General features: G+C 45.3%; 1 long non-coding RNA gene across 2 annotated transcripts; it reads left to right on the forward strand.

Moving 5' to 3' along the window:
- Positions 1-3,678: 3,678 nt before the first annotated feature.
- Positions 3,679-13,557, forward strand: LOC308578491. Of its 2 annotated transcripts, XR_014003943.1 has the most exons (4): positions 3,679-3,855; positions 4,955-5,134; positions 9,456-9,572; positions 13,265-13,557. It is a non-coding gene; the product is annotated as an uncharacterized lncRNA (long non-coding RNA). The 2 variants fall into 2 exon arrangements; XR_014003944.1 differs by lacking the exon at positions 13,265-13,557 and having other exon boundaries at positions 3,683-3,855; positions 9,456-11,013.
- Positions 13,558-14,754: the final 1,197 nt, after the last annotated feature.

The following is a 14,754-nucleotide window of genomic DNA, read 5'->3' on the forward strand; positions in this document are numbered from 1 at the left end:
TCCATTTGATCAATCAAACATGTATACATCTGAAGAATTTTGCACTTAAAATGCTGGTGGGTTTTCATGAGGGCTTATATAGGAAGCTCTATAGTACAGGGCTAGACCATGAGTCCATATAGCTTAGTACTGTCTACACAGACTAGCAGCAGCTCTCCCAAGATTTTAGGCAGGAGTCTCTCCCAGCCCTACCTGGAGATACTGTTGGGGATTGAGCCAGGCGTTTTCTGCTTGCAAGGCAGATGCTCTGTCACTGAGCTAGGGTCGTTTCCCAAACGACCATGTTTGGTTTTAAATAAAAAAATGGCAAGCCAGTGAGGGAATGTGCATAATGAAACCAAAGACTGGAAGAGTGGCAAAACTGAAATGGACCGGTCCACTTGTTCCTCGCTGAGCACCTATTAAAGAGTTACAATTGGAATCGGCTCGCTCTCTTCCCTTCCACAAGCCTGGCAAATTCTTAGCCATCTCTCTCTCCCCCCCCCCTTTTGCTCCTTCTTCCTGGGCTTTCTGCCATGCATGTCTGGAATACATTATGTACCTCGTGCTCGCTCCCCCCACCCCAGCTTGTCAAGCTGACTTTCCTTCTATCTTCTCCTTGGAGTCTTTTCTCAAGGCTCAGAAAAGCTTTTCCTGAACCAGCAAACCAACCCCCACTTTCCCACCAGTTTTCTTCTCGGCTGCTAAGATCTGATCGCCTGTCTGAAGGTGAATGTGGTGGCAGTGGTAGAGAAATTAAGCAGGACACTGAGATACTTCCTAACTCCAGATCTGATCTGATTTTTTAAAAGAGAAAATAAATTTCCTGCAAATGCTCACTTGGATTTTTCAGCTTGAAATTATTAATCCTCCACTTTGTCTTGGGGAGGAAAACACACACACACACACACACACACACACACACACACACACACACCATGTCTGAATCAGCCCCATTCAGACGCCTCATGTCTGAATGTGGTGGCCCAAATTTTAATTGGCCAAACATCTTTGCCCTGTTTGTCCAAGTCTCCTGTTCCAAAAGTTGGTGGGTGTGCTCCTGTGGATGTCAAGTGATTGAAATGAAATTTGGTGAGCCTATTCAGGTCACAAGGGGTCTTTTGGATTGGAAGATGTGCTTCCTTGAATCAAATCCCTGCTCCCTGCCTTTGATGCAGAGAGGAGAAAAGTGAAACCAACAACAGGAACCAGGTGTGGTCCCTGCCATGGGAGTCCTGAACTTTCCAAGCACAATTAATCTTTTCAGTTTTTATATTCCTCACAACAGTTTTGCAAGGTGGATCAGTTGAACCCATTTCACAGATGAGAAAGCAAATGCCTCTTTGTGATGTTTTTAAGTGCAAGTCTTCATACGATGAATGGCTGGTTAAGATTCAGTCTGTGGGATCAGTCTGAGTACAGTAAAGGTAAAGGGACCCCTGACCATTAGGTCCGGTTGTGGCCGACTCTGGGGTTGTGGCGCTCATCTCGTTTATTGGTGTACAGCTTCTGGGTCATGTGGCCAGCATGACTAAGCCGCTTCTGGCGAACCAGAGCAGCGCATGGAAACGCGCATGGAAACACCGGAGCGGTACCTATTTATCTACTTGCACTTTGACGTGCTTTCGAACTGCTAGGTTGGCAGGAGCAGGGACCAAACAACGGGAGCTCAACCCGTTGTGGGGATTTGAACCACCGACCTTCTGATTGGCAAGTCCTAGGCTCTGTGGTTTAACCCACAGCGCCACCCACGTCCTTATTTCCTGGGTATGTGCCTCTGGGAAATTTCACAAATACTGCATAGAGCAGGAGGGGATTTCCAGACTGGAGGGCCACATTCTGTCATTGGTGACCCTCTGGGGGCCACATGCCAGTGGTGGGTGGGGCCGGAGGCAAAGTGGGCAGAATACTGGATGTGGCTTGCTGCTTTTGCACGAAAGGTTATGCGCCAGGCCTGCAAAAACCAGAGCCACTTTGAGAGAAATAGGGGGAAGGGGTGCATTCTCTCCACCTTCGTTGCTTCTCCATTATCCCATCTCTTCCAGTTCCTGCTCCCCCACTTCTAAACTTGTGCTTGGAGACTCATTATTAAACGCTGCAAAGGCTACTTTAGGAAAGCTACTTCAAGATAGGGCAATTCCTGCCTGTCCTTTCTCCATTCCCCATCTGTTCCAGTTCTTGCTCCCCCACTTCTAAAACGTGTTTATTTACACATTTGGAACCCCTGGAGAGAAAGGCACATGGAGAAAGCTGCTTGAGAGGGGGCAATTTTAAGGCAGGAGGAAGGGGTACATAACCCTTTCCCCACTTGTCGTGTCTTCATCCTCCCCCCCATATTTTCCTGGTCCTGTCCCCCATTTTCATGTATGTTTAAATACACATTTTGAACCCCTTTAGCTCAACCCACTTCCGGAAAACAGCTTTCAGGGAGGTCATCTCTTCCACTTCCTGCTCTCCCACTCCTAAACTTTGGTTTAAATACAGATTTAGAACCTCTGCAGGGGTAACAGATGCTTTGGGGAAGGGGTGATCCAGAGCGATTCCACAGCAGGGAGAGAAGCGGGTTACACACTCCCCCCTCTCCTATGTCATTTGCTGTTTAAGAGTCCTTTACCAATCCTATTTATTGGGGGGGGGGGGAGCAGCAAGGTCACTTAGGTTGCAAACCTACCCTGCACTTTCCTGCAAATAAAGCTTCATTGTTTACTTCTGAGTAGACCATGATCAAACCAGTTGGGACCTTCAGACCCAAGCAAGAATTTGAGAACCTGGAGTCTCCGATCCAATAAAATCCAACACTCTTCTTTGAGTCCCCCCCCCCCACCCTGTCTCCCTCTTTCCTCTCTCCTCTGCTCCAGAAAAAGTGGAAAGTAATTCCTCCAGAAAGTAGGAGTCTTGCATGAAACACCCCCCATAGTGGTAATGGGGAGAGGATTAGCCCGCTTTGGGGAATGAAAAGTCAACTGTTGACTCCACCCCCCCATAAAAAATAATCTGGATCTCTTTCGCAAACTTGAGTTGTGTGATAACCCCCCTTCCTTCCTGTACGGAGTTGGCGGGAGGGGTTTTTCTCTGTGTGTGTGTGGGGGGGGGTATTGGCTCAGCGCCCTTCATTGTCTTTGCAAAACAACACCCCCATTTTATTTCCTTTCTCTCCCTATTCCCAGGGCTTGCATGCACTTTCTGCATCTCCCCCTCCCTCCAACACACACCTATTTTTCTGTGCCCCCCCAACAGCGCCTTCAATAATTAATCGCCTGGATAAATAATAGATGCCGTGTTTGCTTGGGTGTTTTCTATTCCACCCCCCCCCCCGCGTTTCTCCACCCGCTATTTATTTAGGCTTGCAAGCCCTTCCAGCGGAGCCAACCCCGTTACAAAGCAACAACCCCTTTACTTCCGAGTAGACTCACTTGCACGCACACACACACACTGCATGCAGGCAGACAGACGCATATATAATATTCTCCTTTGCAGCCTCCTTCATTAAGGGTAGCAATGGTATTTTATTTTTGCAGGGGTAGGGGGAGGTTTAAGGAGGGCGGGGGGTGGAGGGAGAAGGAAAAGTGCAGCTGAAAAGCATTCCGGGGAGATAAAGGGCTGGTTTGATGTGCGTTCATGTGAAGGAGCCTTTTCTCCCCTCCCTCCCGCTTCTCTTCTTCCCCTTCCCGGAGAGAAGGTTGGCGCCAGTAGTCTGGAACTAGGCTGACAAGCTTTTGAGTTATAGAAAAAACGGAGGAGGGGGGGTGGAAGGAGACGGAGGACGAGAAGGGGGAGAGAGGCAGGCAGGCAGGCAGCTGGTGTGTGGATTACTTCAAGGGAGAGAGCAGGAATAAACACAAACACACTCGCAGAGCTGGGGACGCGAAGGGAGAGGTCAGGATTCGAACCCGCGGAGGAGGAGGATTTATGCAGGGTTTTTAAATAAAAAAAATAAACAATTAGGGCTATCAATGGCTACTAACCATGATACCTAGGCTCTGCCTCCAAGGTTAAAGGCAGCAATTTTTCCGAATAACAATTGCCGTAAGCCATAAGAGGGGAGAGGTGTCACGCTCAGGTCCTGCTTAAATTATTATTATTTATTGAATTTATATACCGCCCTATACCTAGAGGTCTCAGAGCGGTCCACAGTGCGAATGAACCTCAGGCATCAGTTTCTGCAGGCATCAGATTGGCCGCCATGATAACAGGATCCTAGACTAGATGGGCCACTGGCCTGATCCAGCGGGCTCTTCTTACGTTCTTCGGGTTTGGGGAAGGGGGCGTGGCGTAGTGGGTAGAGTATCTGCATACAGATTGTTCCAGGTTCAGCCCCCCAAGTAGGGCTGGGAGAGAGACCCGCTTTCAAAACCCTGGAGAGCTGCTGCCTCTCAGTGCAAATAATACAGTGGTACCTCGGGTTACATACGCTTCAGGTTACATACGCTTCAGGTTACAGACTCCGCTAACCCAGAAATATTACCTCAGGTTAAGAACTTTGCTTCAGGATGAGAACAGAAATCGTGCTCCGGCAGCGCAGCAGCAGCAGGAGGCCCCCATTAGCTAAAGTGGTGCTTCAGGTTATGAACAGTTTCAGGTTAAGAACGGACCTCCAGAACGAATTAAGTACTTAACCTGAGGTACCATTGTACTGCGCTAGGTGGACTGATGGATCTAACTGAGTATGAGGCAGTTTCTTACTTAAGTCACCCCTTTATTTTGTACCATGGGGTCTGGAACCTTGTATTATTTTGGAGGAAGGTCCATTCATTTCTATGGATTGCATTCAACTACATCCTCCTCACAGTGGACCCATTTAAATAAATGGGCCTAAAGTAGTCATGGCCATTAACTTCAATGGGTCACCTCCAGCATTGAATACCACCCAATGATTTTTCCAGGTTGGGGCTTATTATGGGGTCAGTGCTTCTCATGCACAGAAATTATTCACCACCCTGTATTTTGTCTACCCCGCTCCTCTCTGTTAAACCAGATTTAAACTTTCCTGATGGGGGATTCCAACAAATGAAAGAACACCAGCATGACCACCATGTTTTTCACAGAGCAGACCCTGGGAACTGCAGTTTGTTGAGGGTGCTGGAATGGTAGCTCTCTCTCTTGAGGCGCAAACTGCAGTCCCCAGGATTTTGGGGAGCAGGAATGTGCTTTAAAGGTAAGATGTCTATGCAGCTTGTATGACCCCCCAAAACTGCATCCTACAACTCGTTTGCAAGATTGTGACAACCTATTTGCTGTATTAAAAAATCGCCACAACCACCCCTAGTCTGCAAGCACCTTTGAATTGGCTCCATGGGATTTTTTTGAGGGGAGGGGGGTGAATCAAAATACTGAAAGCGAGGAGAGCAGGCTAGTTTCTCACAAAACAAATTACAGTAAGAATATGGCCTATGTATTTTGCCTCATATCTCAGCTTCTATAAATCCTGTAAACTTTCACTCTCTGTATATATGCAATATGGGGATGGGGGTTCATTGCAGGTGCAGAAAATGCTCCCTTTGCCTTACCTTGTCTGAGGCCTAACCTCTTGGTTAGACACACTTTGGTTTGAACCCTCAGCTGTGATATTTTTTTAGACCCATTTACTGGGGAGGACTCTGTGGGCTTATCTGGGTGCCCACAGGGATTTTTCCAGGGATGGGGTGGAGTGGTGAGAGTGCTGAATATCAGGATTCGAACCCCCACTAGGCCATGAAGCTCACTTGGCAAGACCTTGGGCAGAGCCATAGATGAGGTGGTTTGTGCCCCTGGCAGAACCGTCCAGATTGCGCCCCCTAGCCATGGACAAATTAGCTCTTCTTTCTGCCTCTCCTCCAATCCCCTCCCCTCCACCCATTCAATTCAGCCTCTATTTAAAACCATTTCTTATGAGGCAATAATCAATATTTATATTTATGGACATATTTTTAGCTGATTTTGTGCCCCCAATCACCTGCGCCCCTGGCTGGGGCCCACCTTACCACCCCCTATCTACGGCCCTGACCTTCAGCCTATTTTCATGCTAACCTACCACACAGGGTGATTGTGGGAATTAAATGAGGGCAATAACCACATATGCCACAATGAGCGCCTTGGGAGAAAAAGAAGGGATGTACATTCTGTAAATAAAATAAAACAACACATACATTAAATAATAAATAAATGTAAACTATGGAAAGGGCTAATTTCTCTCACAACAAATGAGATTGCTGTCTGCACATTTTGCCTCATACCTCAGCTTCTACAAATGCTAGAAACCTACCTCTTTAAAAAAGGAGAGAGGAGCTGGGGTTTATGATTTATTTGGGGCGGGGGACTGCTACCTCCTGCCCTCTCCTGGAAACTCACACATGTGGGGTGTGTGAGCCACACTGGGGTGTGTGGAAGAACATTTCCAGAAAAGTCATGAAAATTTTCGAAAGAGAAAGAAACAAAGTTGTGTGCTTTTCTGTCCTCCTTAAAACACACACAGCCTGAGGTTGCAGGCTTGGAAAAGAGCTGGCTTCACAGGGACTCTTGGCTGAGGTTCAGCCGAGCCATCCCGGGAGGACATTCCTTTCCACTGAACACGGCTGTTCCCCTCTCTCTGCCTCTTCCCTCCCTCACAGAAAACCTTCCCAAACTGAGCAGGCTTGGCTCCCTCCATCGCAGTCCAGCTGCTTGCCTCCCACACCTCCAAAAGCTTCATCTGCAGAACAGTCCACTAGATTTAAAAGCCCTGCTTGGCTTCTGGGCAAGAAGTGGTTGAGTCCCTTTGTGCTGGGGCTCTAGAAGGGACTGTACCACTTGGAGCTTGCTGGAGGAAGGTTCACCTTTATAAACACCCCCAAACAAACATTCATTTTATTTTTATTTTTATTTCACAAAATTTATATACCGCTTTATGGTAGTAAACAAACAATAATCTTTTGAAAGCTAATTTGGTGTGGTGGTTAGAGCACCAGGCTAGGACTTGGGAGTTTGAATCTCCTTACTTGGCTATGAAGGTCAGTGGGAGTCATTCGCTCACTCTCTGCCTAACCTGCTTTGCTGGGTTGTTGTGGGGATTAAATGATGAGGAGGAGAGTCTCTGGAGCTCCATAGAGGGGGATATAAATTCAATAAATAAATGTCTCAAAACAGTTTACAAAAAGAATAAAACAATAGAATTAGTTAGTAAAAACAATTAAAACCAGTCATGAACTAAATACACACCAGCATTCTAAATATCTGAGTAGGCAACAATGACTGTAAATCACACCAACTCATTGCAAATAGAAAGCTAGCAGGAAAGGGAATAAGATAGGGTCCACATCACTCTTCAACTCCTGGGCCAGGACCTCAATACAGCCTGATTGAAGTGAGTGGCAATGATTTAAAAAGTATGGAAATCTCTCACACAGGAGACAGTTATGGCCCCCAGCTTAGATGGCTTTAAAAGTGGATTGGCTGAGGGCTACTAGCCGCAATGTCAACACTCTACTTCCATGGTTGGAGACAGCAATGTTTCTGAATACTAGTTGCTGGAAACTACAAGAGGGGAGAGTACTCCTGTGCTTGGGTCCTGCTTGCAGCCCTCTTTGGCCTGATCCAGCAACCATTCTCTTCTTATGGTCTTACATTTCAATTGAATATGGGTCCTGCATTTGAAGTGATTGAAGAATGCAGGGTTGGAGAATCTTCCTGCCTTTCTGACATGTGCTAGCTTTCTACTAGCAGGGAGTTTTGTTGTTTGCTTGGGTCCAAGAGGGAACATTAAAAATTGTCGCCGTCCCCACCAGCTAGAAAGGGTATAGTCTACCTTATCACTTAGGTCTCTACCAATAACCTCATCCTACTGGATGTGTAGTGCAGGCTTAAGAAGTCTGCAGTCATAATAGCTGCGGAGGCTAATCTGTGATCCTCCAGCCCTCATCACCCCGGCTGGGGATGATGGCAGTTGGAGCCCAAAAATATCTGGAGGCCAAAGGATAGCTACCTATCACCTAGATGCTTAGTTGGGATAAACCCCATTGGGACGTGGGTGGCGCTGTGGGTTAAACCACAGAGCCTAGGACTTGTTGATCAGAAGGTCGGCGGTTTGAATCCCCGCGAAGGGGTGAGCTCCCGTTCCTCAGTCCCTCTCCTGCCAACCTAGCAGTTTGAAAGCACGTCAAAGTGCAAGTAGATAAATAGGTACCGCTATGGTGGGAAGGTAAAAGGCGTTTCCGTGTGCTGCTCTGGTTTGCCAGAAGCGGCTTAGTCATGCTGGCCACATGACCCGGAAGCTGTATGCCGGCTCCCTCGGCCAATAAAGCGAGATGAGTGCCGCAACTCCAGAGTCGGACACAACTGGACCTAATGGTAAGGGGTCCCTTTACCTTTACCTTTTACCATTGGGCTTTCTTCTAAGAAACCATGCATGGGATTGTATTGAGGTGGCAAACTGGCCAAAAGGGGGCATTATTCACCCCCTTCTTCAGCCAAAGTTTTCCAGAGCACTTACAGATCTGGGGAAAGAACAAACATGCAATCTTAAAAGACAAGGCACAAAGGGAAAAGAGATTTAGGAGGGAGGAGGAACTAAGCAAACTTGGACACGAGTTATTAGCTACAAGTTCTTCTAATGGCCAGCAGGGGTGAGGAAGTTTAAGGAGAGGAGCACCTTTCAGCTGCTCTGAAAGAGAGGGACAACAATATGAATTTTCCTCTTCTTTATTTGCTGTAGCCTCATGAAACGGCTGGCAAACATTCAGCTGAACAGATTTTGGAAGGGTGCAAGCACAGAGACAGCTTCAGCTTTACAGGAACATCATGCAACTTCCCTCTCCCAATCTTGGGTTGCCAAACTTCCTAGACCCCTGTGGGCGCATCTGGGTTTTGGACTGAGAGCCAGGGTTGCCACCCCTTGTGGTCCTGCTCTTCTGATCAGCCACAATGAGAGAAACATGATTTACCTTTGCTTGATTGTAGTAAAGCCTCTAAACACATTATGATAAATGTTAAAATTATCAAAAGTGGTTAAAAATAATTTAGACATTTAGAAATAATTAAAACCAACCGTTAAAAAGATTAAAACTTGTCAACATCTTTCAGCTTGGCAGCACCTATACTTTGGAACTCCCTGCCTATTGATATTAGGCAGGTGCCTTCACAGTACTCTTTTCAGCACCTGCTAAGAACATTTTTGTTTAGGCAAGCCTGCACAGGTGCTTAGAAAGTTGATGTGAGTTTCAATCTGCTTCTAGTCTCTTGCTACTTTAACTTTTTGAATTTAAAACATTATGACTGTTCATTTTCCTTATTCATAATTTTATTGCATAACTGTTTTTTGCAAGTCGCTTTGAGGGTTTTGATTTTTGGGTGGGTTGTGTTGTTTTTTGTTTTTTTACCATCAAGCAATGTGTTTATACATTTTATGAAATCCATAAATAAAATAAATAACATCAACAGTGAGTTCAGCTTCCTAATGTCAACAAGCACTGAGTTTCAAAGAATAGGTGCCGCCGGACCAAATTTCCCCCTCTTTCTCTCTCCAGGTTAATTTCAGCTCAGTCCACCTGGAAGAATGATCTGTGGGTGGCTGGTTCAAGACCTGTTGGTACTCAAGGCAGAAAATCCAAATGGCGGTTTCCTCCCTGCACAGAAATTAACAGGTGGTATGATCCACCAGGAAGTTATCCTGCACAGCACGTGTGATGAAGCAGAGATAGGCAGGAATGATGGGCTGCCACTAATTTTGCAATGGGTACCATGTTATCCCTGTATCCCCACTGCCGCTTTTATTTTTATCCTTACCTGAAGGTTTGTTGCCCATCAAAAGCACAGTATAAGACAGGATCGGGGCAGGTTATGGAGAGGGGGCCCAGTGGCATATGTGCGAGGACCAGTTTTGCTTCTCATTTTTCTTTTCTTAAATTCTGTTCTCCACATTTCCGTGTCAGTTTGCAATTTTTCTCTAAGCCCATGTGAAAATTTTTCAGCATTTCAGTGTGAATTTCTCCTAATATAAAGATCTTTGGATGGCGTTTTTGCCTAATAGGCACATTTCCCCCTCAATGCTGATTTTCCATAAGAAGAACGTAAGAAGAGCGTTTCTGAATCAGGCCAAAGGCCCTTCTAGCCCAGCATCCTGTTCTCACAGTGCCAGTCAGAAGCATCTTCTGGGAATTCAGGGAGTTCAAGGCTACCAATGGCTGCTCACCAGGATGGCTATGCTTTGCCTCCACAGCTGGAGGCAGCAGCACTTCTGAATACAATTTGCTGAAAACCACAGGAACGGAGAGTTGCTCTTGTGCTCAAATCCTGCTAGTGAATTTCCCTTTGGGGCATCTGGCTGGCCACTGTGAAAAGAGGATTCTGCACTGGATGGACTAGTGGTTCTTACATTATTCCAAGCAAATTTCTCCCATCTATTCCATCCCCCTATTTCCCACATGGTCCCGTCTGCTTTCTGTCTTCTTCCTTCTGGATTCCAGTTCAGCTAGGAGAATTTCTTAAAATGATTTCCAGAATTAGGGCACGGGCGTTCTGCCTCATCTTTCCGTTCCATCTGTTCATTTGCATCTTCTTCTTTTTTTAAATCCTCTGGGTTACCAAAGCATGCGTGCGCATTGATACCACACTGGAAGGGGGAAAGGAAGGCGGTCTTGATGTGATTTTATTGCACACAGGGCTGCTTTCAGACTCTTTCCTGCCTTTGTTTTTATAGGGTTTCAGCAAGGCATGCCTGGTCTCCTGCACGTTGGTAAAGAGCATGAGTAAAAGAGGCAGAAGGAAGGGACTCTAACCTGTACAGTACTCTGTACAAAATTCAGAATATTTGAAAATGAAATAACATAGGTTACCGAATGCAGGGCTGGGTAGACATCAGGTCTACTCAGGATTCCCTGTTATGATGTCCACCTCATAAAACACATATAAATCACATGGATCCACCCCCCACCAAAAAGGAATATTGGGAACTGTAGTTTACCACTCCCACAGTGCTACAATTCCCAGCACCCTTAACAGACTACAGGATTCTTTGAGGGAAAATTTATTTATTTATTTTCTTATTTATTTCATAAAATGTATACATTGTTTGGTTTTTTTTTAAAGCATCCTCAAAGCAGTTTACAAAAAATACATAGCAATAAAAGTATCAATATGAAAGAAGGTCCCATGTTTAATCCCAGATGGCATCTCCATGTAAGTCTGGGAGAAAACCCTGTCTGAATGTCCAGAGAGCTGTTGCCAGTCAGAGCAGACAATACTGAGCTAGATAGACCAATGTCTGATTCAGCAAAGGACAGCTCCTTATTTAAATCATACTTTTATTTAGAAACAATGTGGACTAGAATCTTATTTTATTTTGGAGGAGGGGCCATAGTTCTGACTCTGAAACCCTGGAGAACCACTGTCAGTCAGTGTAGACAATAGTAAGCTAAATGGACCAGTGGTCTGACTCAGGATAATGTGACTGCCTCTGTTTCTATTTAATACAGTATTTTATTTAGGAACATGAGGACTAGAATCTTACTTCAGTTTTAGAGGAAAGGGTGAATGTCAGTCGTAGAGCATCTGTCTTGCATGATGAAGGTCCAGGGTTCCATCCCCAGTGACATCTCCCAAGTAGGGCAGGTCTGAAACCCTGGAGAGCTGCTGCCAGCCAGTTTGAACAACACCAAGCTGACATCACAGTTTGAGAAGTATGTTCACAAGCTGGAATGTGTGCAGCCAAGATGACAAAGGGTCTGGAAACCAAGCCTTATGAGGAACGGTAGAAGGATTTGGGCATGTTTAGCCAAGAGAAGAGAAGAAGAAGAGTTTGGATTTGATATCCCGCTTTATCACTGCCCTAAGGAGTCTCAAAGCGGCTAACATTCTCCTTTCCCTTCCTCCCCCACAACAAACACTCTGTGAGGTGAGTGGGGCTGAGAGACTTCAGAGAAGTGTGACTGGCCCAAGGTCACCCAGCAGCTGCATGTGGAGGAGCAGGGAAGCGAACCCTGTTCACCAGATTACGAGTCTACCGCTCTTAACCACTACACCACACTGAAGGTTTAGAGGTGCCATCATAACCATCTTCAAGGAACTGAAGGGCTCCCACATGGAAGATGGAGCAAGCTTGTTTTCTGCTGCTCCAGAGGGTAGCACCAGAACCAATGGATTCAAATGACAGGAAAGGAGATTCTGACTAAGCTGTAAGTGCCTTTTGACTGTTGAACGGGCTCCCTCAGAAAGTGGCAGGCTCTGCTTCATTGGCGGGGCTATTGGCATGTTCTTTTTCTTACTTTTAAGGTATTTTGTGCTTTTTATTATCTTGTATTTTATATGTTTTGAACCATCCTGGAATCTATGGATGAAGGGCAGTATACAAATTTAATAAATAATAAAATAAAAGTAAGTTGAGGTTGGATAGCCATCTGTCATGGATTTTTTTATCTATGATTCCCGCATCACAGGAGGGTTGGACAGGATGACCATTGAGGTCCTTTCTCACTCTACAATTCTATGATTTTATGTGTCAGGGAATCAGTGCAGATAGAATAGCAGTCTGAGCCGATACACAACACCTCCCTGTTCCCCAGATACAAACTACCACAAGCAGCTCCCCCTTGAACTTCTCCCCATCACTGCACTTCTCCTGTAAGGCACGTCCCCCGGGGAACCGTAGATTGAATCCAGCGCTCTCTATTCATAGGAGCTTGGAGATTATCCACGCAGGGCCTCCGTGGAGGAGCGAGGGGTTGCTTGCCACACATATTGTTGCAATCGGATTCCCCTGGTGGTGGGTCAGTAATTTTGAAGAACTCTGCTCTGACACATCGCAGGGAAGTGGTAAGGTCTCCCAGCACAGCCTCTCCTGGCTCAAAGGCCAGCTTTCACGTAGGACTGTTCTGTTTTGTTTTAGAGGAAGGTGGCAACGATCTCTCTTCCTCGCACCAGCTCACCATTTGTCTGACTACAGACATCAAAACATTTAAACAAAAGGCTGGTCCACTCTAAGAAGAGACCAGGCAACATTCATTTCACCAAGACTTGATGTGGGATCAAATCTTCTCAAAAAAAATTGCCATGATAGGTCCTGCCATGTTTCCATTGAAAATACAATAATGCTAGAAAAATGCAACCTGTGCTGCTGTTAGAAGTAGTACGATTCATGCAACATGTTGGCAACTAATATACACACAATGATTACCAAAATAATTATGCATTCTTTATCAATCTTCTGAGAAAAATACATAAACTTATGCAAAGCTACAGAGACTTGCGAACTACCCAACCTGAGATGAACTTATAATGTCTGATTTCAATGGATTTTTCAAGTGCTTAACTCAGTCTTTTGTTTTCTTTATCTTTTTAGGTAAGGTCATGAAGATACCAACAAAAGCTAAGTTCGATGTTGTTCACAATACCGAGAGATGCTAGTGAAGTTGTAGATGGATGTTAATAAAGTTGTAGACAGGGTGCTGGCATTTTGCACCTGTTTCACCCTGGCAGTCCAAGTAATCAAGATCTTAAGCCAAGAAATATATTCTCTATGAAATTGAATATCAATATACATCTCAAGGCTTTGAGATTAGACCACTGAAGAAGCCCGGAAAACTACCTTGGGAGTGTGCTACCTGCAAGCCCCAGTAAAAGGGCCCCATTGGGGGCAAACAGCGGCTTCTTGATTACTTGTGTGTATATTAGTCACCAACGTGTTGCATGAATCGTACTACATGTTTCCATTGAAAGCATGGAAGTAGCCCTGTGGTTTTAATTTCCAGAGTGGACAACTGTGCTGGTCTGTTGCAATGCAGAGAAGCTTGAAAATTACTATGTTCATTGGGGCATAAGTCAATTTCCTCTTTCTTGGGAAAAGTTTTGGTTAGTTCAATAATAGAGTATCTACTCTGCATGTAGAAGGTCTCAGGTTCAACCTGTAGGTTCTCCTGGTAGGGCAGGGAATATCCCCTACTCAAAACCCCCTACAAATCTGCTGTTAGTCCATGTAGGACCGCTAGTCTGACTCTGCAGTATACAGTAGCTTCCCATGTTCTTGTTTAAATTGGCTTTAAATTCAGAACAAAGAGAACTGGAACCTTACTTCATTCATAGGGGAAGGGTTGTCGCTCCTTGGCAGAGTGCCACCTGCCTTGCATGTGGAATGTGAACTCTTTATTAGTTGTCTGGTCTTTATGTCCTGCACAGCCAGAAACATGCCAAAGCACAGTTTTCACATTTTGCACTTACCACTTGAGGAGAGGATACTTTAATACCCACCTTCAGTTATTGTGTGGTAGCATTTGCAGAAATGCTAGGGAGTACCTGATCTCAGACGAACCCGTGTCAGGAAAGAAGCCTCCTGGTTGCTAGGGGAAAAGGGCAAACTGCAGAGGTTCCAAAGACTACTAGAAAATAAGACAGAAGCTATACTGAAGAGGAGGAGAGAAAGAAGCACTTTAGAACTCCTGGATTCCTATTGCCTGATGTGCAAATTACTCACTTATTAATCACAGCTCATTGGCGAATAACTGTGACACATGGAAGCAGGTCGGCTCATTTCACAAAAGTCACTTAGGAGCATAGTGTTGTTTTTTTTGTTCTGTATTTGGTTTAAAAGTATAAAATAAAATAAAAGTATATAAAAAAAGAAAAAGGAGTGTTACCTGGATTCCTAGATCCAGTTTTAGGGCAAGTACTCTTTGGTGAGAGAGCCCCAGCCGAGATTTAAAATCGCAAAATATGCAGCAAAGTAAAACGTGGAAATATAGGCTGTTATACCTTTAAAATATCCATTTCTAAGTTGCTTCCAAAGTTCCCCTCTTCCCTTAGCATAGAAAGAGACCACACATTTGGTTTAAAATG

Source organism: Podarcis bocagei (genome assembly GCF_964188305.1).
Source record: "Podarcis bocagei genome assembly, chromosome: Z".
Taxonomy (NCBI): domain Eukaryota; kingdom Metazoa; phylum Chordata; class Lepidosauria; order Squamata; family Lacertidae; genus Podarcis; species Podarcis bocagei.